Here is a 22,269-nt window from a genome sequence, read left to right on the forward strand (position 1 = left end):
TCATTTTTCTTGTTACCCAGCTCCTAGGGATCTTTAAGACAACTCTAGACCACGGCCAAACTGAGGGTAGAGGTGTCTCTCAAAGGCTTCTGGAAGCTCAGTCATCTCAAAGCTGGAGGCAGAGTGATCTGCAGAGTGAGGTGTAAGGTACTCAGCTTCCACTGTAACTCAGATCCTACAAGTGACAGTTGGAACCAAGGCTGGAGGCTGCCACCAGGCCACTCCTGGCTGGGGCAGGAAGAGGAGGGAGAGAACAGCATTCACTGACCACCAGCTGTGTGAAAGGACCCCAAGTAAGCTCTTTATTTATACACATTATCCCATTTCATCCTTGCAATAGCCTTAGGCGGTAGGTATTATTACTGCTATTTCACAGATGATAGGGCAGATTTAGAGAGATTAAATGACTGGCCCCAGGTCACACAGTGATTGAGTGAGAGTTCCGCCTCAGTGCCGACTAAATCCTGTGTTTGCCATCTGAATTCACAGCTACCTGTGTGGGCAGAAAACTCTATAAAGCAAAACATTTAATTTAAAGTGTTCCCGGGGTTGCAGAAGGAAATGCAAACCCTCTTAGGAGGAAAACAACTTCAAACCAGGCCTCAAAGAATTCTCAAGATAAAGTTCCAAGGAAAATAAATAATAAGGTCATAGTTTAAAAAAGAAACTCACAACAGGCAAGGAAACAAGGCAATATGAGCCACAGCCAGCAAAAACAGCAGACAGAAGAATCAGATTTACAAAGACGTTGGATATGGAACTTATCAGACACAGATTATGAAATACCAAGTTTAAGAAATAAGAGTACATTAACAATACGAGTAAGTAATAAGGAATGACCAACTAGATTTTTTTTTTTTTGAGAGAGTCTCGCTGTTGCCCAGGTTAGAGTGAGTGCCGTGGCGTCAGCCTAGCTCACAGCAACCTCAAACTCCTGGGCTCGAGCGATCCTTCTGCCTCAGCCATAGCCAGTCCCGAGTAGCTGGGACTACAGGCATGCGCCATCATGCCCGGCTAATTTTTTATATATATATCAGTTGGCCAATTAATTTCTTTCTATTTATAGTAGAGACGGGGTCTCGCTCTTGCTCAGGCTGGTTTTGAACTCCTGACCTTGAGCAATCCGCCCGCCCCGGCCTCCCAAGAGCTAGGATTACAGGCGTGAGCCACAGCACCCAGCCTTTTTTTTTTTTTTTTTGAGACAGGGTCTTGCTCTCTCTTCCAGGCTACAGTTCAGTGGTGTCAGCATTAGCTCACTGCAACCTCAAACTCCTGGGCTCAAGTCATCCTCCTGCCTCAGCCTCCCAAGTAGCTGGGATGACAGGCATGTGCCACCACACTGGCTAATTTTTCTACTTTTTGTAGAGATGGGGTCTCGCTCTTGCTCAGACAGGTCTTGAACTCCTGGCCTCAAGCGGTCCTCCTGCCTCGGCCTTCCACAGTGCTAGGATTACAGGTGTGAGCCACCATACCTGGCCCAAGTAGATTTTAAAAGAATCATATAGAACCCTTAAAAATGAAAAATATAACAATTGAAATTCAGATGGCCTAATACTTTAAATTAGAATTTCCAGAAGGATACAAGAGGAAGAATGTGGATGAAGCAATATTGAAAGAAACAATAGAGATGTTCCTCCTCTCCTAAACTGATCTATAAATTTAATGCAATTCCAATGAAATTCCCAACTAGGAGCTTTTTCCCAAGGAACCTGGCAAGATGATTCTACAATATCTATAGAAGAACAAAGCTGCTCCTAGAGAAGAATGAAGTGGGAGAACTTGCACTGCCATTATCAATACTAATTATAAAGCCATAGCCAGCACAGTACTGCAAGAGGGACAGACAAATTAGAATAGAGTCCAAAAATAGACCCAGGCATGAACAGAAAAACTTGCTTAAAGTGAGAAAGAACATTGCTGATGGGGGTGGAAGATGGACTATTTGATATGTGGTGTTGGGACTACAGGTTCTGCACATAAAAAAATATACAATGGAATTCCTACCTCAGGCCAGCCACAAAAATCAAAACTGGATAGATCAAAGGCTTCAATGTGAAAGACAGAAAGGAGGCACTAAAGGAATGATGATTACAATTTTTTTCTAGTATTTTTTGTGAAGTTTGGCCTGGAGGTGTTTGTGCCTTGACCAAGGAAGTAGCTCCGTTTCTGGACTCCTTTTCTTTTTGATTCTTAGGCACTGATGACTTCCTAATAAGGGCTTTGATCCATCAGCCCTCACAGTCATGCTACAGTGACACCCTCAGGGACCCGCCTTCACTCAATGACTTCTTAACTTCACTGGCTTTTTAACTTCTCGAGCTGATTACTGTGGTTTCCCCACCTCCTTTCTCTTTGCCAGATGTCACTTCTTCCTGGTCTCTATCTGCTGCTCCTAGCATGGGTGGAGGTCAGGTCCAGCTAACGGACCACTGTGAATCTGCGGAGGGCCCAGGAAGGGCACAACCACGCTGTCAGCATGGTCTAAGAAAGAAGCTTCCTGCAGAAGAAAGAGACTAGGCTTCGGGACATTTCAAATGTTCACCTTTTGGCTCTGTTCCCGACACAGTGGTTGCTGGACTGTGACCGCAAGGACATCTGGGCTGTAACTGTGTGTACCTGCAGCTCGCTCTCTCTTGAGAACTGATCTTTAAAATAAACACAGCCCCATGGTGGCCCCTTTCAAAGTTGTCACCTCAGGAGGCCACGCGTGTACCTGAGAGATGCTGCCTTGGCTCACAAACCTCTTCCGAAGTGCCTTCGAGGTTACCTCCCCCTGCACTCAGACAGCAGCTGGGGTTCCTAACAGTCTCACCCACAGACCACACACTGCAAGAGAGCCTCTCCGAGTATAAACAGCATCTGCAGTGACCCAGGATATGGCGGTTTTAAAATTCCTCACTCTACTGAGCAGGGCCTTTGTGGCTGAAAATCAGAATGGGGTGGAGGGTGCAGGGGTCAGGCAGGGTTAAGGTGAGAGCCTCAGGAACCCGCCCATTGCCTTCGCAACTGTCACTGCCCCTCTGGGCCAGCAGAGGGCAGCCACAGCCCCTCTGCGCGGTGCTGGGTCCGTTCCTTAGTGGGTCAGACACTCAGCATAAGAACATGGACAAAGTTCCCCAGGCCCAGAGATGTGCCAGATGTCTGGAGCCCTACACACTGGTACTTACAATCTTAGGCACAGATATAGACAAGGACAGAAAAGAAAGCTTTCCATCTAAGCATATAGCAAACTTACCAATATTTTAGTTTCATTTACTTAAAAAAATATATTTTATAGTTAGTTTAGTAAAAAAAAAAAAAAATTGGACAGTTTACGTGAACACTCATACGCTACACCAATTGGTACAAACTTCCTGGAGAGCACTTGGTATGGTACTGAAAAATGTAAAAATGTACATCCTTTTGGCTTAGCTATTTGGTTTCTAAGAATTTGTTCTAAGAAAATAATCATAAGCATGTGGCAAAGATTTATCTACAAAGCTGTTTAACACAGTATGGTTTTTCTGTTTGTTTTGAGACTGGGTCTTGTTCTGTCACTGAGGCTAGAGCACATTGGCTTGATCATAGCTCACAGCAACCTCAAACTTCTGGGCTCAAGCGATCCTCCTGCCTCAGCCTCATGAGTAGCCTGGACTATAGGTACATGCCACCACACCGGGCTAAGTTTTCCTGTTTTTAGTAAAGATGGGGTCTCACTCTTGCTCAGGCTTGTCTCGAACTCCTGGCCTCAAGTAATCTTCCTGCCTTGGCCTCCCAGGGTGCTAGGATTATACCCATGAGCCACCATGCCTGGCCCACAGCATGGTTTTTAACAGAGGAAAGCTAGAAACAACCTAAATGTACACCACCAGGAGAAAGGCTAAAAAATATCTGTGCATCTATACAAATCATTGGTGGCAGCCATTCTTTGACAGCGAGGCAGGATGCTGAGTAACGTGGGGAAACGTTCACAATACAGGGAAAAAAACTTCCAAATGGCCAGTACTCTGTGCTCCAGCTTTTGCTTTTAAAAATGTATAAGCCAGGTGCAGTGGCTAAAACCTGTAATCCTTTGGGAGGCTGAGGCAGAAGGATCACTTGAACCTAGGAGTTAATGGATACAGTGAGCTATGATCATGCCACTGCATTCCAGCCTGGGTGACAAAGCAAGACTCTGTCTCTTTTTTTTTTTTTAAAAAAAGGCAAAATGTGGCTCATGCCTGTAATACTAGTACTCTGGGAGGCTGAGGTAGAAGGATCACTTGAGGCCGGCAGATCAAGATCAACCTGAACAAGAGCAAGACTCCACCTCTACAAAAAATAGAAAAATTAGCTGGGTGTGGTGGGATGCACCTGTAGTCCCAGCTACTCGGGAGGCTGAGGCAGCAGGATCACTTGAGCCCGGTTTGAAGTTTCAGTGAGCTATGATGATACCACTGTACTCTACCAAGGATGACAGAGTGAGATTCTGTCTTAAAAAAGAAAAAAAGTATGTATAATTATATATTTTAAAAAGACTGGAATGATTTATACTAAAATGTTAATAGTGGTTATATCTAATTGGCAGTTACCTATGAATTTTTTGGCTTATATTTTCCAAGTTTTCTATAATAACAATTTAGGGTGTGACACCTTAGTATTAAGAATAATACAATAAAAGTTGTTAATGAAGAAAGCGGGTGCATGGAGTTCTGGGGGAGCAGCCATGGTAAGTAGAAAGAGTTTGGGGAGCCGAGTGAGGGGGTCTAGGGCAGTGGTGATCTGGGAAGTCCAAAGCCCCCAGCCTGTAGGATTTTAGTTGCTGGCAGCTCTTGCTGGCTTTGTCGAGGGCCAGGATAGGCTCTGCTGGTTTCAGCAGCAGAAGCATTTAGTGGCTTCTACTTATGTCTCCACCTGTCCCAGATAAGCTTCAGGTCAAAGACAGAGCAAGATAAACAGTCCCTTCCTTCGTGACATTGACTAAAGGGAGATTTTAAAACAATGAAAGATCACTGTGTAGTCAGGTACACAACTTGCAAAGGGAGGCCACAGGGCAAAACACCCACCAAAATCAGGGGCTTCTGTGATTGTGGTGGGTAGGGAACAGCAAAAAATGTTTGTGATTGAACAGAGAATGCATGTGTCTGAGTACACAGGTAAAAGCAGGGGCCACAAAGGGTTGTCAAAAACACCTACATTAGGATCTCCTGGGGTGTTGGTTAAAAAGACGGATTCCCAGCCTGGGCAACAGAGCAAGACCCTGTCTCTACAAAAAAGTAAAAAAAATTATGGGGAGTGAAAAAAGAAAACATTAGCCAGGTGTGGTGGCACATGCCTGTAGTCCCAGCTACTCAGGAGGCTGAGGCAGGAGGATCACTTGAGCCCAGGAATTTACAGTGAGCTATGAGGACACCGCTACACTCCAGCCTGTGTGACAAAGTGAGACCCTGTCTCATTTTTTAAAAAAATGGCAGATTCCCAGGCCCACCCTGGACCTAGGAAATTAGTTGCAGGGGCTGGGCCAGGGTATGTACTTGATTCTGGTTTGACAGCCCATTTGTAAGCACAGCAGAACAGAAATGGAAAGGGCATGCTCGATCACACCTTAACATCAACAGTTCAGTGCATGGTCTCCAACTCCTGCTGAGAGCTGATTTGGAGAGTGAAGAGGGAAAAGAGCAGGAGGGCTGGAGGAGGATAATGATGGTAGTGGATGCTGTGGTTTGGCCTCGATAATGAATGGTGTCTGGTGATACTACCCCCAAGGGAGGGCACTGGAAGAAGAGTGGGAGAGAGAACACTGAAGGTGCTCTCCAAGTTGCCCAGCACTGGTGTGCATCTACGGGAGATGTGTGTGCTCCCACCCTGACTCACACTGCTGAATTCACACTGCTGAATTCGCACTGCTGAATTCACACTGCTGAATTCGCACTGCTGAATTCGCACTGCTGAATTCGCACTGCTGAATTCACACAGAAGCGGGGATACAAGACACGAGAAGGACAGCAGACCCTGGCTGCTGCTCTGTAAATACCCACATGCCTTGCAGTGGGCTTGCCCCAGGGCGGTTCTCAGCAAGTACCTACTGAATTGAGTGGAACGACACACAGCACAGGCACGGTAGGCAGGCGGGGGATGCAGGAGAGAGTCTGCCGAGGAAAAGTCAGGAGGACCCTTCGCTTCTTGTTCTTGGACCCCAAGAGATCCTTACTGTGGCTGCAGGGACTAGAATAAGTGAGCCACTGGGGTGTGACACCAAATCTGAGACCAGCCAAGGGGAGCAGAGATTTCCCCAGTCAGTCCACCCTAGCCAGGAGACAGCCCTATTTATTCCTGCAGCAATCCCCAAGCTATTTCCACACTCGTTACCAAGCTCTATCCCCAGGCCCTTGCTCCAGGGATGGGGCCAACAGTGTCCTCCCCAGAAGCACCAATTATGTGACAAGTCTGGGCTTGCTCTGCCTGGTGCGATATGTCTCCAGCAGGAGAGGGAAGGAACTAGAGCCTCTCTGTCCCAACAGCCTGGCTGGCAAGCGGCAAGGGCCCTCTGGCCAGGACGCAGACTGGCATCTCTCCCCGCCTCGCCCTCCCACCCCAATAGTCACAGCTGGAATGCAGGTGGGCTGAAGTGTCCCACCTGGCAGCGGGGATAAGAGGTCAGACAGAACAGAAGGTCCCAGAAGAAGGATCAGCCCAGGTGGGGAGGGTGCAGCCGGGGGAAGTGGAGCCCAGGTAATCCCTTCAGGAAGCGAGATATTTATAGTTAGACTTAGCCCAGGATGACCCTCAGAGCCTGGGTGACTTCGAAGGGAAAGTGCTGGCCCAGCTCTGGTCAGCTGGGGCCTCCCACGCTCTGAGATTTGGTGGCCTCTTTATGGGCCTGTGGGCCTTTCCTCCCCATTCATTCCCTTAGGCCCCAGCTCCAGGGTTCAGGGAGATAAAGGGGTGGAGCCAGTTGCTAAGTGACTAGTCAGGCTTCCTAAACTGCATCCCTCTTGGGGCATGCTGGGTCCCAGGTGGTCCCGGGGAAGAGAGCCCCCCTTCCCCTGGGAGGCCTGCTCTGGGCTCCGGGACGGCACCCAGCCCAGGGCAGCTGCAGTTCTCTGCATTGACCTTGTTTGTCGGCCTGAGGCTGGGGCTACCTCCCGTTCATCTTCCTGATCCCAGAGACTGGGTCAATGTCTGGCATGCCGCAGATCTCAGTAACTGTTGGCCACTTGAGTGAGAGAAATGGACAGGATGTTTAGGAAAAGCAGGAGCAGCTGGAGAAGGGAGGGGCAGATGGGGGAGCAGTGGGGAGCAGACAGCTGCCTGTAAGACACCCCTGCGAAGGGGAACGGGGGACCACGTTTTGTGAACACATCTCACTGAATGGGAAGAGAAGAAGGAAGAAGGTGGGCGGAGGTTGGAGTCCAGGAGGGACAAAACCAGTCACCAAGTTAGGTACACAGTAAGAGGACCTGCTGGAGGATGAGGGCCCGGAAACCTCTGTGGCCACGGCAGAGACGAAATCGCAGCCAAGAGAAACAGACCTACCCAGGCCTCGGTGCCGAGGCGGCTGCAGGCGCAGACAAGGGGGCCCACACCAGCGTGGAGACAGGCCGGGCTTTCACCGCGCTGCACAACGTGCGCATTCACGGGGTGGGCTGCGGGTGAGCTGGGGAGAGCAGGCCTTTATCTGCTCTGCGTCCAGCCCATGGCCCCTGGCCGCATCAGGCCAGGCTGGAGGGAGGGGGCATCCCAGAACTGGGCACTGCCCAGCAGTCCCCGTACCCACTTCCTCAGGGAAAACTGCCTTTCTGATCTCAACTACGAACAGAACCCCCATGTCTTCACGGTCTAACTCCAGGTTCTAACCTGCAATGCAACTAACAGCTTCTTTTCTGAGGCTGGTCTGGAAAGCATTCTGTCCTCCACAAGCAGAGTTAAACATCGGGTGCCTGGAAAGTGACTGTACTTCTTGTTTCAGGTTCCTATGTTCCACTCTTGCAGGGAATACACTCTCGTCTTCACCATGTACTGATGTGTTTCTTCCCAAGTGCAACCAGGGTCCTGGCCTGAACGTGAACTGCGCCAGAATTAGCAGCTCTAGAAGAGAACTTTGATCACACGTGTTTTCTGGCAACCTAGACCACAGATAATTATGAGTAAAGAGACACTGTAGCCTCTCTCTGCAATCTGGCTGCTCACACATGGGCTTCAGAGATGGGCATTAGGGGTTCTCGCTGGCCACTGACCACCATTGTGAACGTGGATGGATAACCTCATCATCCTAAGCCTCAGAGTTCCCATCTTATAAAAAGAGCCCATAACTCCCACCTCAGATTGCTGTAAGGATTAAATGAGACCGCTCTGCTCAGTGCTGAAAAGACAGTAGCTACTACAGTCAACCCAAGTCAATAATGCTTATTACCATTACACAATCAAAGGATACCATTTTTTTTTCATAAAGTTGCTGTGATTCTGAAAAATTACTCCTGCTGTAACGAACTCTCGGTCTTTACCTTGTAGCGCAGGAGAATGCAGGGGTTAAATGAAGTTAAGTGGGACAGGGACAAAGAGTGGGCTTGACAGATGCCCACCTCCGGGTGCTGGCTGCACAGTGTGGAGTCAGCACTTTTCCTGGGGCAGAGGAGGGAAAATGGCAGCTAATAAATAAAACAGGAACTCTCCAGAGGGTGCTACAAGAAAGATCTCCTCTGTCTGGCCACTCCCCTTGCTACCTCAGGACTCCAGGGAGGGGAGGCAGGTCTTCTCTGCCACTGTGGTTTCTACAGCTGGACGCAGCAGCCCAAACTCCCTGCCTGCTGGCAAGGAGCGGGACCCAATGAGCACCAGGTGCGGCAGGTGCCCCAGGGCCGAGAGGAAAAGCCTGACTTCTGACACCGGGACTCTGCCCCACAGGGTGTCAACTGTCACAGCATACCACTCAGACATGTACCACTCCCTCCAGGCATGTCCCCCTGAGAATGGCAGAGTCCAGGAGTGACCTTAGAGTCATCTGCACTAGCCACTTTATTTCACAGATGAGAACACCTAGGCTGAGAGGTGACGTGACTTGCTCCAGACCCCACAGCCGTTTCTCGAGTGTGTGTGTGTGTGTGTGTTTGTGTGCGCGCGTCAGGAGGTGTGTGGCAAATTCTTTCTACCCAACCACTCCACCGCCAGCGAAAGGTGAATTACGACTAGAGCATGAAAATGTCAGGAGTGGCACGCACAGAGACAACGGATATGCCAATGGAAAAAGCAGCAAGTATTTGACCTCACTAGCATGGAAAAAATAAATAAAATAAAATAAAATAGCAGCAAGTAAAAGGCACAGCAAGAGCCAGAGTGGAGGAGCAAGGATGCCGGCCTGCCCTTGCACTTCCCACTGGAGACGAGCGGGTCGGAGAGCTGGGCCCTCCCAGGACACCTGGGCTGGGGTGCCCACACCTGACTGGCACCCAGGTCTCCCATGGGGTTGACAGGAACACAGACCCAGCCACCAGCTCAAGACTCTGATAGAGACTAACCTCCCACCCCATGCAACAGCCCTGCTGAGGCAGTTCAGCCTCTTTGCACCCCATGAGCCAAGGTGCTCACTAGGCCAAGAGGAAGCCTATTACGCTGTTGGATGAATCTAGAACAGAGACACATAAAAGCTGAAGGTATAGGTTTTGGAGTCAGACAGACCTGGGCTTTTGAACATCAGCTCCATCATTAATTAATCAGCTAAGTGACCCTGGGCACATGCCATAAGCTTTCTAGTCTCTTCTAGGAGGTAGGGAGTGGTTACAGCCCTGCCTCTTAGAGAAGTTGGGAGGACTGAAGATTTTCACATGCACACAAATATAATCAAGAAGTTTATACATAATAAATCAACTAATCTAGCGCCCCTGGTGATGTCTTAGCACCAAGCCCCACCAAGCTCTTGCTTCCTTAGCCTGAAGATCACACATACACACACACAAACACACACACGCACGCACCATATCTGCTACACAGTAGGTGCTTATTCTATCATTGTACAGTTGACCCTTGAACAAACATGGGTTTGAACTACACAGGTCCACTTATAAGAGGATTTTTATCCGCCTCTGCTACCCCTGAGACAGCAAGACCCCTCCTCTTCCTCCTCCTCAGCCTACTCAGTGTGAAGACGACAAGGATGAAGACCTTTATAATCCACTTCTACTTAATGAACAGTGATCATATTTTCTCTTCCTTATGATTTTCTTAATAACATTTTTCTCTAGCTTATTTTATTATAAAATACAGTATAATACATATAACATACAAAATGTATGTTAATCAACTGTTTGCTATCGGTAAGACTTCTGATCAAAGTAGGCTACTAGTAGCTAGGTTTTTAGGGAGTCAAAAGTTGTATATGGGCCGGGTGTTATGGCTCAGACCTGTAATCCTAGCACTGTGGGAGGCCAAGGTGGGAGAATTGCTTGAGGCCAGGAGCTTGAGACTAGCCTGAATAAAAGTGAGATCCCGTTTCTACAAAAATTAGAAAATTTAGCTGGGCGTGGTGGCATGTACCTGTAGTCCCAGCTACTTGGGAGGCTGAGGCAGGAGGATCACTGGAGCCTAGGAGTTTGATGTTGCAGTGAGCTATGACAAGGCCATTGCACTTTAGACTGGGTGACAGAGCAGCGAGATACTGTCTCAAAAAACAGTGTTATATGTGGATTTTTGACTGTATGAGGGTTGTCGCCCTTAACCCCAAGTTGTTCTAGGGTCAACTGTAGTCATGTGCTTTTATTATTAATATTGTTATTTTAACCTGAAATCCATCGGCTCTGCTCTCTGGAATAACATAACAAGCCATAATCTCTTCCACGAGGCTATTTGACATTTTGCAGTTCTCCAGACTGAAGATGCCTATTTCCTCCTACTGTTTCTCCATCTTCTTTACCATTTCATTCACCTTCCTTTAAGCTAACCTAACAGCCCAGGTGACATCTGCCCAGCGGGCTCTTGCATCCCTTATCTGAGGACCAACCCTCTGCTCCACAGCAAGTCTGCCCACAACTGTTGCAGCTGGAGCTGGGAAAGATCCCCACAAATTTCCCCCTGGTCGTGCCTCCCACTTGCCGAAGAGCATGCACAACGCTCTTCGGCAAGTATTGTTCCCCTCCTTTCACAGATGAGGACGTGAGGATCAGGGACCCCGAGGTGATGGCAGGAATCCAGCGAGCAGTTTCAGATCCCTGTACTCCCGGCCCACTGCCACTCCGGGTGGTGAGCAGCAGCGCTGGTCAAGTCCTATTATTTAGTCCACATCCCAGCAACAGGCTCTCAGCTAGTGTCTTTCAGGTCTGTGTCTTCAGTGGGGTGAACCTGGCATCAGAAGACCTGGGTCAGTTCCCATCGTGACATGCTATGTGACCTGGGGCAAGGGGCTCAACCTCTCCAAGCACATCTGCCAATGTGAATGCCCTAGGAGCATTCCTAGGCATTCACTCCAACTGCCCTAAAGAGACTTCAAGATGCTCCAGGGAGTTTCTGTGTGAAGTACGAAGTGCACACACAGATGTGCGACACTCCTGAGACCTGGAATCCCACCTTCTCAAGGCTTCTTCACGTGGCACAGCTCAGGATCCACGACACTCGGTCTGTGCATCAGCAGAGACGTCCTCACTTGAGCACATTCATTCCCCTCCAGAGCCAGGCCTGGGCCTTGCAGGCAGCTGCGCCTGACTCATCTCTTCCTCTTCCTCCTCTACAGCCCGTGACTCACCAGCCCCATCAGGCCGCATCCTCCTGGGCTTCCTCCCCAAGCGCTGCCTGGTCAGGATGCAGGACTGAAGCCCTCTTCCCACCAAAGCCCCACAGCCCCCTCTTCTGACCCTCCGGGTCTGGCGTCCCACAACAGCCTGGGCCGCAGCAGCGTGTGCGTCCCCGTCAGCTGTGCTGTCCTTGCAACGTGACTGTCAACTCCTGGAGGGCAGGCTCTCAGAGGCAATCCAGTGTGGTCCATCCGAACACAGCTGCCTGGGGCCCACCCCAGGATTCTGATTTCCCCGCTCTGGGGATGGCCTGAGCATCAGAGGGGTTTAAAAGCCCCCCCAATATGGCCAGGCCTGAGAAGCCCTGGTCTGGAACCAGGCTGCCCAGCTGGCTGGCTGCTGCGGCTGGGTTTAATTAGTCCTCTGAGAGGGCCCGGCAGGGGGTGTTCAGGGAGAACCCCATGCCTGCCTGAGGCTGACCATCTGGACAGCCCCTTTAAGGCTTATAGCCAGGCTGGTCAAAAGGCAAGAAGGGGATGGTTCAGGGGACCCTCTGCTTGGGGAAACCTAGCTGTACTGGCCACAGGAAAATACCCCCTTTGCAGAGAGAGGAGAGGGCAGGCCAAGCCACACGGCCAAGGGCATGGCTTTGGAGTCAGACGGCCCTGGACTAGCTACCTCACTCTCCTTACTAGCCAGGAAGGCCCCTTCGCCCCTCCCACGTCCACTTTACTCAGCCTGGGGCCTGATCTTCTGTGCCTAGTGTGGCCAGCACCCAGACACCCTCTTCTGAGGGGACACGAAGGCCTCTTCCTCCAGGGCCAACCACAGCCCTCTGCATAGAGAATGAGCAGCTCCAAGGCAAGTGGGATGAGTGGGAGTGCAGAGGGAGTGAGGCCCTATTTCCTAAGAAAACCCCCTACCCCCTCCCCAGCTGCTCTGGGCACAAAGAAGGGAAAAATCTGACTCATCAGTGCTGGTGTGACTCACAGGCCAACAAAACTGACTTGCCAGACCGGCCAGGAGGGGAGCCCACTGCTCCCACCACGACTGGGGCAGGGCAGGGCAGGTACAGCCCTCCCCCATCCCTCCTGCTGCTAGAGGACGCATCCTGCCCCCACCAGTGCCAGGCCTCGGGGGGCTGGCCTGGCTGCAGCCCTCATCAGCTTGGCCCCTGACAGCTCGGCCATACCCTCCCACGGCTGCTTCAGTAACCTCCTAGTGAGGGGTGGGCTGGGAGCAGAGACAACTCACAGGACTTGGGACGCAGAGAGGTGGCTCTGGAATCAGGGATGACCTGGGTCTCACTGTCACCTGCACCACCCCCAATAGGTATGACCTGGAGCAGCTTAATCTCTGGGCCTGTTTTCATATCCATAAAATGGGAGCAATAAAAAATCCACATGTGAGGCCGACACGAGACACGCTACGCAATCTAGTACTGTGCGGAACACAAAGTGGGAGCTCAGAACGGTAGCAATTATCTACTAGTTGTATAAGTACTAGTTTTAGGATTATAAAGACTTTTTTTTACATGCTTCATTTCACTTAATCCTTACCGCAACGCTCTTCGGCAAGTACTGTTCCCCTCCTTTTACAGATGAGGACGTGAGGATCAGGGACCCCGAGGCGATGGCAGGAATCCAGCGAGCGGTTTCAGATCCCTGTACTCCGGGCCCACTGCCCACTCCAGGCGGTGAGCAGCAGCGCTGGTGCACACACACAGCTGGCAGGCGCGGGCGCAGCCCTGCCTCCGGCCAGGAGGGAAGGCCTAGCTGCGACACTACTGACCAGTCCTGCCCTGCCGCCGACCCAGCCTGGCTCAGCTCTAACCCACACGGCGCTTCCAGAAATTTACTCGCTGGTGCCCAGGTGTCAGCTTCCACGCCAGGCTGAGCTCCTCAAGGCAGCACCCAGTCTCCTCGGTGTTGGCCCCAGCCTGGAGTCAGACAAGCAGTACCACTGGGATGCCAAAACTCCTGACTCCAGACCTGAGACAGAACCTGGCTCTGCCACTTACTTGCATGACTTGGGCATGTTATTTAACCTCTGAGAACCTCAGTTTCTTCATCTGGAAAATGGGGATAATAACAGTAAGTAGCTTACGGGATTACCATGAGCACTATGGTAATAACCATGACATTAACAATAACTGCTAACATTTATCAAGTGCTTATCATATGCCAGGAACTCTTCTAAGCACTTTATATGTATTAGATTGTCTAATCCAAAGATCACACAGCTGGTGGCAGGCTGGCTCTGAAACCCCCATCCTGACCCCCACAAGATACTGCTCTCTTGCATGTCAAGGGTCTGGTAGGTAGTAAGCGTACACAGCAGCTAGTCTGGTGCTGGCTCAGGCAGCATTTCTAAGATGAACCAATGAATGAATTTCTTTCTGCCTAATTTCCTTTCCATCCATCATTCATTTCATTTCCAGCATTTATTACCGAGTCCTATTCTGTGTACATCTAGCTGAGATATTTGAAGTTCCTGTGAAATATAAAGTAAAAAACCAAAAACAAGTTGCAATAAAAATAGGACCTTAGTGAACAGAGCCTTCTTGCTCCCTCTATAGCAGGGTAACAGGATCCAGATTGCGGAATGAGAGGCAGTGCTCCCAACCTGGTGGTGCTATGCCCCTCCCCCCCCAGAGAAGGTTCCAGATGGGTTGTGGCAGCCCCATAGGAGAGGGGGCGGAAATGGCCAGAGGCTCTGGCTGCACCCAGCCCTCTGGGGGTGGTTGTGTGGAAGGGCCTCAGGGGCTGCTCAGGCATCCGAGCTATTTGTTTTGGCAGTGCCGAAGGAGGTGGGTCTGGAAGGAAGGGAGCTAGCAGTGGCCCAGCAGCCTCTAGGAGTTGGCCCTGGCCTCTGTGGGGAGGAGCAGGCAGAGGCAGGGCCTCCAGTCCTTCTGCACAGGGGCAGGACCCGATACACAGAGAGAGAGTCTCCTCACCCAGACCCAGAGCCCCCCATGCAGGCCCTCCTCCCCTCTTCCCACAGAAACACCTGAGGGAGCAGGCAGGGGAGGCCTGGTTTGGGTGTAACAACCAGTCTCACACTTTTTCTTAAACAGCAAAACTCTTTTTTCAGAAATAGTAGGGAAAGGCTTTCAAAACAGCCTACCATCTGGGGCAGGTAAAGTGGAGCTGTTCTGGGTGGGAGGGGGGCAATCCACGCCCCTGCGCACCCCTCCCCTCCTGACACCGCAGTGAAGCCCCAGGCCTCCGAGGACGCGTGAGCTTCCGCTCCCAGTGGGCACTGCCCACTGCAGGCCTCTCGGAGAAAGCCACTGTGCCGCAGACAGCCCTCACCCCCGGGCAGCACCCACCTCAGCTCTGAACTGGGACGCTGCAGGTGCTGGACAGCAGGGGTGCTGCCTGGCATGGCCCTAAGGCACCCTCATCTGGGCCCCGTCTGGCTCTGAGACTCAACTCACATCCATCCTGTGGAAAGACCTGTGCAGTCTCCTCAGGGCTGCAAAGATGCCAAGGCAAGATCTTAGCCCTCCAAAACCGCACAGTCCCTGCTCAAAACTGCCAGGCCAGCCACGTGTAGACAATGGGTACACATGCACACAGGCAGAAGGGCTACTGGATTGTGTGCAAAAAATGATCTCAGACCCAGAGAAGAGAGACTGTCATAAACTCATCGGGACCCTTTTAAAGTAGAAATGGCTCAGATCACTCACACAGTCATTCATAGAATGTTCACTGGTCATCTACCAGTGCCAGGCATGGTGGACGTCCATATGAGCATGACGAGTCCCTGCCTGGCCAGAGGAACTCTTATCATTGTCTGGGCTGGGGCTGAATCACACAGACGATGTCTGACAATCCTTTTTGGTTTTCTGATATGTTCATGCTCTCTATTTTGAATATATTTGAATGCATAATTTAGGAATCCTTGCAATGTGTTACTCTGTGGCACATTTAAAAATATATACAAATATATAATAAATAAATATATGTAAATTAAAAAACCAAAACAAGCAGGCATTCTGGTGCGTGCTAGAGTGGAGGTATGTGGGCAATGTGCTGAGAGCACACACCCGGACAGACCAGGCCTCATTTGTGCATCCTCCAAGGGGTGGGAGGGCACTGGGCTAGGTCACCGCTAAGGCCATGTCTAGCCCTGACCCTGTGTGACAAGGACACTGGAATTAAACAGGCTTCAGGTGGCTGGGAAGGCCTGGGTGGCAGCAGGCCTCACCTTCCTCCCTCATTTCAGACTTCCCACCTCATCCTCCTCATGCACAGTGGCCTGCCCTACTTTGCCCTCTGCTGCTGCTAGAGGAAGAAGCAGCATGCAAGCTCTGGGCCTCAGTTTCCCTTTGGGATAATGATGGTGTAGGGGAGGTATAGCATCTCTGAAAAAAGATCCAGATGCAAGAGGACCAGTCATATGAAGAGCCTCTGGATGGTGTGGAGGTCGTCAGCCCCTGCTCTCTAGGTGTCCTACCCTGGTGCTCACCTGGGAGCAGCCCCTGCTGCCCCACCCCCAATGTAACCCAATTCTTTGTGGTCAAATGACAGCTGGGGGTGGGGTTGGGGAGCCCTAAGGAGACAGAGGGTGGTGATTACCAGCTCCCAGGGTGCTCAGGCCCAGACAAAAGGGTCATGGCCCAGATTCATTTCAACACATAATTCCTGAGCATTCACTGTGTTCAAGATCCTGCCAAGCACTCCAGGGGCCAAGAAAGTGTGGGTGACATTTTAATTACCTTAAGTGTGTCTTGAGGTTTAAAGAGCACCTCCTCAGAGATGCCTGCCCTGCTGAGCTAACTAAAGTGGGCTCCCCCATTCCCCAGTATAGCCCCCATTCTCCCAAGTAACATTTACCCCAATTCTGCTGTTATTTCTTCACTTTTCTATCCATCTCCCCCATCAGAAGGTCAGCCCCTTCACGGCAGGGCCTTGGTCTCTCCTTCACAGCTGTATCTGGCACCTTACACAGACAGACTGAGCCTCTGTTTCATGATAGTTGAATGAACGAATGAATGAATGATCCACCATTGCACCACTGGACAAGTGGGAAGTGACATAAAAGAGATTCAGAAGGCTGTAGGGAGGCAAAGGACGAAAGGGGCACCTCTGGGAAGACTTCCTGGAGGAGGTGTGATGTTGTAAGCGTGGCCCTGAAGGAGGATGAGGCATTCCAAGTGGGAGATACGGAAGAAGCAGAGGCCTGGAGTCAGGCCACATGGCAAGTGGACGGGCTGAGGTCCCACGAGCTGGCCTGGACCCCACAAGGCCTGACCGGTGCCCTGCCAACTGGCCCACTGGCCTCCTACTAAACACTGGGCCTCACTGCTCGTTGACAAAGTCAGGCTACCTAAGAATCTGAACACAAGTCCGCGGTGTGCCCACCAGGGGTTATTCCTAAGTCAAACTCTAGCTGGGGCACATGCACAACTGCCCCGTTTCTTCTTTTCTAGTCTCCTTTGCCCCTGGCCGACGAGTTCCCGTTCTGACCAGCTGTGCCGCCACTGTGGGACTAAAGGGCAACTCCCAACCTCGTCATGACAAAGACCTTTTATGACTCCCCGAAGTGTCAAAAGAATTTCTCTCCAACTACATGTAGGTGATAGATAATTTTTTAAAATGGAAACGCAAAGACCTATGTGCCGGGGAAGCCTTCTAATCAGCTATGGAAACCAGTGGTTCGCGCTGAGCTGGTAGAGGCCAGCCCAGAAAAGATGCTTTGGTCAACCTGGACGGTGATGATACTCTGTGACTCAGTTTCTTGGGGCCAGGAGATAGGGCAGGAACAGAGGAGGCAAAAGAGATGGTCAGAGGAAGGAAGAATGGGCAGAGAAGCCCCGAGTGCAGCTGAGACTTCCCTAAGCCAACCCAAGCCCTCCTCCTCCAGGAGGGAGAGAGGCTGCACACCCCACCCCTGCCGACCGGGCCTTTCCATAGGGCATTAGATGGTGACCTGGCTCACCTTGGCAGGAGGTGGGAAGGAGGATCATGAGCTCAACACTTCTACTCTGGAAAGAGGTCTGGCTGGAGAAACCGTCAGGGGTCAGGGATGGCCCCTGGAGGCTGTGCGCCTCCCAAGACCGGCAGCTCCAAGTCTGTAAAGACAGCGCTAGCATCTGCGAGGAAAACAGTCTGGAGGACACGCACCAGTCTTTCCACCTGGTGGGGGGGGTGATGGGCCTTTGGCTTTCTAGGATATATATTTGTGTGTGTGTGTTGACTTTTTTGAGAGTAAGGACTGTGTGTGTGCACGCTCCTTAAGCTTTTGTTTAAATGTGTGTGGTGTGGTAGAAAATCTTGAGACTCACAGGGAAAGGCAATAAAAGACCCTCGCCATGACAAGGCTGAGACAGCCCAGCCGGGACGTCAGGTGTCTTCTGCCCACAAGGCACTTGTAGGGAAAGGCTGTTTCTGGCTGTCAGGGATCAGCAGGCAGAGCTCCCATTTAAGCCACTCTGTGCAAGCTGCACTGTGAACAAGCGGTGAAGGCAGGGCTGGCCCTTACCCATCTCAGGAGCCCAGGGCTCAGTCCAGTGCCTGGCACGCAACAGGTGCTCAACAAAAGCTGAGAGAATGAGCCAGAGAGTCGACCACATGGGAGGTGGTGAGAGTTCGGCCTCCTGGGAAGGAGCTGAGGGGGACAGTGGGAAAGGGCACCAAGAGGAGACCTGCAAAAAGGCAGAACTCAGCAGAACCTTTGGGGAGTGTCCTCAGGCTTTTTGTCTTAGGGGGAGGCAGGCAGACGGCTGGTGGCCAGGAAAGGTCACAGCTGGTCCCGGCCGCAAGGTTTCCACAGAGTAGAAGGCTGCAGGGCCTGGCTGGCCTGGAGCAGCTGAGCTGTGGCCCACATCACCTGCCCTTCCTGAGCCTAGTCTGATGAGGGCTTAAGATCTGTGACAAGCAACCGCTGAGTCAGACTTGGGGGGGTGTGAAGGGGCAGGGCAGACGGGTCAGGTCTCATTCTCCAGGTGTGCTTCACCAGCCCAAGGCCAGGCAGGAGCAGTCTCCTCACACCCCCTTACGCCAGGGCTGAGGAGGAAGGCAGCTCCCACGGTGCGGAAATGCAGGAGAAAGCAAGGCCCTGGGAGGCAGGCTCATGTGCTAGGAGACCACCTGTTTTGGCCCAAACCTCCTCCGCCATGGATGCCAGACAGGCTCTGGCAGTGTGGTGGTGGCGGTGTTGGTGGTGGGGGGAGGTGGCAAAACCAGGACCGCAGGAGGTATCTGTTTCAACAGTCACCAGAGGGACAGGGAGGGAGCCCTGTGGGCTCAGCTCCCAGCTGGTGGAAAAGGCATCCTCTCAGTTTCAGCTCAGCTGGAGGTCAAGAACTGCTGAGGCTGGCAGCCCTGCACAGGGGATGCTATTTGCTTGCGAGTGAACATCTTGTTGCCGTGGCAGCCCAGGGAAGCTCCAGGCAGGAGCCAGCCACAAGGCCAGGAACAGAGAGAGCCCTCTCTGCTCCAGCGCCCAGCCTTGACCTTCCCAATTGGGAAAGTGGATACAAAGCACTTCTCCTTCCCTGGACCTTGACCACGGGCCAGGCACCGCAGTGGCCCATGTGGAATGCACAGGTGCATGAAACTCTGTCCCACCCTCCAGAGGGGGCTGAAACACAACAGAGATAATCACACACACAATACCATACAACACAGAATCAGACAGAGATAAAGGCCACAGAGGCAAAGACCAACCGGGCTTTCAAGGACGGAAAGAGCCCACCTTGACTGGAGAACATACAGAGGAAGAGACTTGGGAAAGACTTTGGAAAATGGCATGAAACAGCAAACAGCAAACACATCCCCCTGCGGACAACTCCAGCTGCCTGGTTTGCTCCAGAGCCAAGAAAGCACCTGGGCTGTGGGGGCTCCCTCTGGCTGGCTGCTTTCCCCCACCCAGTCAGCTCCCTACTATCTGCTCCCCAACTGGCTCACCTTTCTAACCTTCAGTGTCCTGCCTGTCCTTCCTGCCTCAAACCACCTGCCAGGCTGGCCGACTATCCAGCCCCCGGCATCACAGGGGGCTCATACCCCAGGCCAAGCTTTTCTGTTCGGGAACCCATTTGGAGACTATCTTGAGGTGGTGAATTCCTAGCAAAATCCCTCACACCAGCATCTGTCACTCTCCTCATGCTCCTCCCTCACCTGGGGACCTGGGAATCGTAAGGCAGCTGCTCTGGGTCTAGGAATTGTCCATCACAGTTTCCAAGGCCACTAGGAAGTTTCTTGGGACACTAGGGTGCTGGTGCTCAGAAAGGGCCCAAGGGTCAGGTGATGGACCCAATGCCCAGAATCTGCCCCAGGAGACAAGCGAAGGCTGCAGCCAGGGACTGGCTCCATGACCTGCCAATGCCAAGTACAATCCAGAGTCCCTTGTCCGGCTACTTTTCTTATTTTTTATGTTGCTTAAAAGATTACATATGCTCAATGGAGAAAACTACACAATAAAAACATAAAAAAAAATAAGCAAACCATATCCTATTACCCTAAAATAACCAGCAATAACACATTGAGGTATTTTCTTTTTGTTCTTCTTAATTAGCATACATTGCCAGGATTACAAGGTGTGTACAAATGTCTACCATGATGATGTCTGTCATTTTAATCTGAAACCAGCTGTTGGACTAGTGAGTCTTAGCCTTGCTGCCTGTCACATTCTCCTATGCCCCTCCCCCAGGTTCTACTCCTAGAGATTGACTCAGGAAGTACAGAAAATCCAGAATAAATAAGACACTTCAAAAATCCTGCTGTATTTACTGCACATAGAATCATCTAATAAATATTTATTGAATGCTTACTATGTGCTGGGCACTGTATAGGATGCATTTCTTCATAACAAAAGGCTTGCATCATTCTTCATTCACTTATTCATTCATTCAAGAAACATGGGCCGGGTGCGGTGGCTCACACCTGTAATCCTAGTACTCTGAGAGGCCAAGGCGGGCGGATCACACAAGGTCAGGAGTTAGAAACCAGCCTGAGCAAGAGCAAGACCCAGTCTCTACTAAAAATAGAAAGAAATTAATTGGCCAACTAAAAGTATATAGAAAAAATTAGCCGGGCATGGTGGCGCATGCCTGTAGTCCCAGCTACTCGGGAGGCTTAGGCAGTAGGATTGTTTGAGCCCAGGAGTTTGAGGTTACTGTGAACTAGGCTGACGCCACAGCACTCTAGCATGGGCAACAGAGTGAAACTGTCTCAAAAAAAAAAAAAAAAGAAAAGAAACATGTATTGAGCTTCTAGTATTCACCAGGCCCCACGATGGGGAACAGGGACATGAAGTCAATAAGACAGGCTCTCAAGGTCAGGGCTAGTTAGGGAGACAGACATGTCAGGAGACAGTTAGAAACCAATGTGCATGTGCCAGGGAAAGCGTATACACATGAATCATGGGAACAGAGGAGATGGGGTCTCATCCAGTTTGTGGAAGGTCCTGAAGTCTGTTCATCCTAATCATCCTAAAGGATGAGCTGGGGTTAGCCAGGTGAGAGGTAAGGCGGGCTGGGCTCTCCAGGCAGAGGGAGCAGGGAAGGAGGCTTTGGTGAGCTGCAAGCAGAGCTGCTGGGCAGATCACACGAGGCAGGAGGTGGTCAGAATGAAGCCGAGCAGGAGGAAGAGCAGGTTAGGGAGGGCCTCTGGGCCAGTGACACACTGGGCGTTACGCCTAGGAGTGGGAGAGCCTCTGAAGAGGTGAAGCAGAGGAAGGATGGGCATTGTTGATCGCTCACTCTGGAATCCATGTGCAGGGTGGGTATAAGGGGTCTTGCCTGACTGGAGGCAGGAAGACCAGTTAGACCTGCAGTCCCCAATCCCCAGGCCATGGCCCAGTACTGATCTGTGGCCTGTTAGGAAACTCGCCTCGCATCACCACCTGAGCTCCACGACATCCCTCCCAACCACCCTCGGTCCATGGAAAAATTGTCTTCCATGAAACTCGTCCCTGGTGCCAAAAAGGTTGGGGACTCCTGAGTTAGAGGGCTGTTGAGTTGGCAGAGGAACAAAAATAGGGGCCTGGACTGGGATTTTACTGAGTGTCTGTATGTGGCAGACAGAGTTTTAGCAGGGATGGAGATGAGGGGTACCCGAGTCACACATTTAGATCGTTTCCAATTTTTCACACTGGAACGAAAGCCTTTGTACATAAAGCTTTACGCGCACTTCGGCTTGGTTCCCTATGACAAAGTCCTCATTGTGGAATTTCTAGGTCAAAGAGTAGGGATATTTTTAAGGTTCTTGGTACCTTTTGCCAAATTGCTTTCCAGAAAGACTATCAATTTTCACTTCCACCAGCAGTGCACAAGAGTGCTTGTTAGACTCTTAGGGACAAAGATCTGCCAGAGAATGAATCTCTGCTTGGCCCCAAACAAAGTGATTGTGCCCAGGAATAGGTTTCCAGACCACACAAGCAGTACATCAGACTGCAGTGTAAGTTGCTCTGGAGCTGGGCTAGGGCTGGGGAAGGGGTACTCCTCTCCTGCTCCAACTTGTCTTCCTTACTGCAGCCAGGAGCCTTGTTAATGGTGATTATGTCACTCCCTTGCTCAAAAACTTTCCATGGCTCCCTACTGCCTACAAAAGAAAAGCCAATTCCTCAGCATGGAAATCAAGAC

At 51.1% G+C, this 22,269-nt stretch overlaps 1 protein-coding gene across 2 annotated transcripts in view; it reads right to left on the reverse strand.

Annotated features, from left to right (window-relative positions):
• Positions 1 to 22,269, reverse strand: part of UBTD1 (ubiquitin domain containing 1) — a 52,296-nt gene that overhangs the window by 3,576 nt on the left and 26,451 nt on the right. The gene's annotated exons all lie outside the window — the stretch shown is intronic.

This window comes from Microcebus murinus, chromosome 14 (genome assembly GCF_040939455.1).
Source record: "Microcebus murinus isolate Inina chromosome 14, M.murinus_Inina_mat1.0, whole genome shotgun sequence".
NCBI lineage: Eukaryota > Metazoa > Chordata > Mammalia > Primates > Cheirogaleidae > Microcebus > Microcebus murinus.